At 44.9% G+C, this 4,053-nt stretch overlaps 1 pseudogene; it reads right to left on the bottom strand.

Annotated features, from left to right (window-relative positions):
- Window positions 1–2,611: 2,611 nt before the first annotated feature.
- On the bottom strand, window positions 2,612–3,575 carry LOC147734977 (uncharacterized; annotated as a pseudogene).
- Between the last annotated feature and the right edge of the window lie 478 nt (window positions 3,576–4,053).

The raw sequence follows: 4,053 nt of genomic DNA, 5'->3' as shown, positions 1-4,053 counted from the left end.
TTTAGGTTTGTACTTTGTACCCTCATTGAGGGTATATCTTCTAGTTTCCTGTGCCCATATCTCAGCACATTCCCTCCCAATAGTTTCATTTGTATAATGCTTATGCTCCTGACCTTCAACCGGGCTACCTAAGGATGCTGCCTTGCATATTAAATCATGTGGCCCATTCCATCTGTTATTAAAATATATATTGGCCCTCAGGCGCAGAATGGGTCTCCACTGACAAGGGCATGCGTTATGGGTATGGTTAGTCTGTTGGGATTCGGGTGAGTGGCATTTTGATGGGGGTGTTGGGAAGGTGAAGTATCCTAATTTTCTAAACTGATATTCCCAGACCTGTATCATATTGGCAGGTACTCCCATTTCATGGTAAACTTCCATTCTTCTCTCAAATTCTACTGGGTCAGAAACAACAGTGAACGTAACATACTTGTTGTCCCAGTCTGAGATGTTTACAAATGCTGTATTAATTTTTGCTGACTGGAGCTGTATCTGACCATGTATGCGGCAAAGGAACAGGTGTAGGAGACATTTGGCAGTGGCCGGTGGAATCTCTTTGGGAATGAGCAATTTGTCTGCACCTACAGCATGTGGAATGTATGAGCACACAAAGCAGGAATCATTCGTGGCTTTCCTCCCCACCTCCCTCATGTCTCTGTACCACATATTATCTAACAATGCATTATGGGTACCATCATTCTGTACTGACATACCAGGGCGCTGGGAGAAAAAATCAGGCATAGAGTGTTGTTCGAATGTGTACACAACTGTGTCCTGGAGATCACTAACCCAGTTTGATATTTGTTCTGTGTCTTTCTCCTTACGTTGTGTGCGAGGGGTATATCTCCTTGGTGTTTTATTGCGACCCATTTTATACCTGACACTCCTTTTATGCTGACGGAAACGTCTAGGGACACCTTTCCCAGGGGCATTCACAGTGATATCAAGTACCCTGTCCCACTCGGTGTGGTCTACAGAGGGTGTGGAAGGTGTCGTGGGTACAGGGGTGGTGCAGCCATTGCTGGTGTATTCCTCATCTAGTATGTTATCAGGACTTGTTTTAGGCATGTGATATCCTACTGAGATGGTAGGCCTAACTTGGCTTGATATAGCCTTCTCTCTCTCTGCTTGTAATGCAAGCCAATGTAATATAGCCATTGAAGCAACGAACATAACAAATAATATAAGAGTGACTGTACATATCTTTTTAACTGAAATCTTGGTAAGAGGCGTTGGTCTGTTACTGTCTCTTATTCCATAGACCCTCATTCGATCTCCATATTCACGGTCTTGGATAGTCATAGGAAATAAGATGCCCTCTTTCCTGTTGAAGTTCAAGTCTCTGTTGGTGCCGGGTTGATCCTCACGTGGTTCAGATGAACCCATGCTTTGCGTTCGGCAATTCGGACCGCAGTGGGTGAAGAGTCAATGACCAGGTATGGTCCCTCGTACTTAGGGTCTCTCCACTTCCGTACTTGCTTCTTTATGAAGATCTGTGTTCCAGGGCGGATAGGCAAAAGTTCATCGGAAATTGTGCCGTCCTTTTTCTTTGTCTTGGATGTCTGAATGGAAAGAAACCTAGCAGCACGGGTTAGGGCACACAAATAATCAAATAATTCAGCTTTCACAATCTCAGAAGACGTTTCATTGTCTACTTTAGGTCTGGTGGAAGGAACAACCATATTCATTGATCTGCCAGTGACAAGCTGGTGAGGTGTGAGGTGATGATCAGAGCTAGGGCTGTTCCTGAGTGCAAACAAAGCAATTGGGAGGCAATAGAGCCATTTCTTTCCAATAGTGGCACTTATTTTGCTGATCTTGGCTTTGAGCAATCCGTTGAGGCGCTCACAAATACCATTGCTCTGTGGGTGATAGGCTGAAGTAAGTTTATGTTTTAGTCCTAACATGGTGGCTATTATCTCAAAGATGGAGTTTGAAAAATGCCCGCCATTGTCACTGCGGATAGATTCTGGTAATCCCCAGCGACATATGACCTCACGAAGTAGGAAGGTAGCTGCGGCCTTAGCGTCACAATGGACACATGGTCCAGCCTCAATCCATCGTGAGAAGGGACATACTACCACGATGAGGTATCGGTAGTTGTTACATCTGTCAAGCATGTCCACATAGTCAATGTGGAGTTCCCTGAAGGGACCCTTAGGCCTTGGTATTGTTGAAGCAACTGTTTTCATAGCTGGGTTGGGTGAATACTGCTGACAGATAAGGCACTGATGGACAAAGAGTTGTATCTGCTCATGTGCATTGGGGATGAACCATTCTGCCTGCAGGTTAGAGGACATGATATCACGAGGGACATGTGTAGGAAGGTGCAGCTGGGTAAGTGCTATTTGCAAAAGAGCCTGTGGCATGACAGGCTTCCCTGTCATTGTCTGTCTGTAAATAAAATCTGAGGCATCCTGTTGTACTCCCCTCTTCTTCCATAACTCTTTTTCTTCAGCTTGGGCACTTTCTTGTATCTCTCTGAGGTGCAACTGTGCAATGATGTCAAACTGCTGTGTGTCATCAATTGTATATGGAAGTGTTGGGTCGGGTGTATCTGGGAGTGGTGACTTACTGGTGTCCTCATCTGTGTTTTGCATATCCTCCTGCGCTATTGGGGGCGTATTTTTGGCAAGCAAGATGGGGGTGCAGTCAGTCTGTGCCGGGGATGGTTGTGTACAACTTTGGCCTTTTGCTGCTGCTTTAGCAGCCCAATCTGCCATTGCATTTCCTCTGGAAACAAAGTCTTGGCCGTTCGTGTGTGCTGCACATTTCACTACTGCTACTTCTGCTGGCAGTGTCAAGGAGTCAATTAGTTCTGCAAGTAACTGTTTGTGCATTACAGGCGTGCCATCTGTTTTAAGAAACCCGCGCCTTTTCCATCTCAATATGCTGGAATGCGTTGTTGTGGTGACATATGCTGAATCAGAGTATACAGTAATTCTTTCATTAGCTCCATGCTTCAAGGCGGCTATCAATGCCACCAACTCAGCTGCCTGGGCTGAGTAATGGGGTGGTAATGTTATCTGCTGTACAATGTCCAGAGTGTCTGAGGAGTTATTCTGTTGTGCTCTGACTACAGCTGCCCCTGTATGCCTGATCCCTGTCTCTTGATCAATCGTAGAAGAACCATCAACAAAGTAAATTACACTGTCTGGTAATGGGTCTTCCTTTGCTGTGCCTGATTCATCTGGGCAGTATGTGGCACAATCATGGGTGTCATCGTCAGCTGTCGCAATCGGATGTGCAAAGAACGTGGCTGGATTCACAGTGTGGCATTTTACAACCTTCAATGAAGGCAATGACAGTATGACTTCATATCCTGATACTCTCTGTGTGGTAAGAGTTGTTTTAGCTTTCTGTATTATTGCAAAGACAGCATGCTCAGTGTACAGCGTCAGAGGGGAACCCATGACTATGGGGGTGCTTTTCTCAACGGCAAATGCTGCTGTTGAAAGAGCCTGTTCGCAAGGATAGTGGCCTTTCATCACTGAGTCTAACATGCCACTGAAGTATGCAATTGGTTTGGGACCCAAGGGGTATTTCTGGGTGAGGACTGCTGTCATGACCTGTCCATTACAATGTGTGAACAGATAGAATTCCTTTGTATAATCAGGAGATCCCAACACTGGTGCATTTGTAATCTCATCTTTTAATTTTACAAAGGCTGATGTCATTTCAGGTGTCCAGTCAATCTTGTTATGCCTGTCCTTAGCCATTTTGACAGCTTTCAAGAGTGGTCCAGTTATAGTAGCATAATCAAAGATCCACTGTCTGACATAGTTCACTAGTCCCAGGAACTTTTGCATGTCCTTAACTGTCTGTGGTTCTGGAGTATTCCTTATTGCTTCTACTCTTCCTGGTGTAACTCTTCTTCCTGATGCTGAAACCAGTTGACCTAAATACTGTACTTCTTCCTGACAGTATTGTAGTTTTTGCTTGTCTACTTTGTATCCTCTATGTGCTAATGTTGTAAGCAGAGCAATTGTATCTTTTCTGCACTCTTGCTCTGTCGCACTGCAGAGGAGTATGTCATCGACATATTGCAGCAAG

This window comes from Lissotriton vulgaris, chromosome 1_2 (assembly GCF_964263255.1).
Source record: "Lissotriton vulgaris chromosome 1_2, aLisVul1.2, whole genome shotgun sequence".
Classification (NCBI taxonomy): domain Eukaryota; kingdom Metazoa; phylum Chordata; class Amphibia; order Caudata; family Salamandridae; genus Lissotriton; species Lissotriton vulgaris.
Note: the sequence above shows the minus strand (reverse complement) of the source record. Positions and strands in the feature narration are given on the sequence as shown.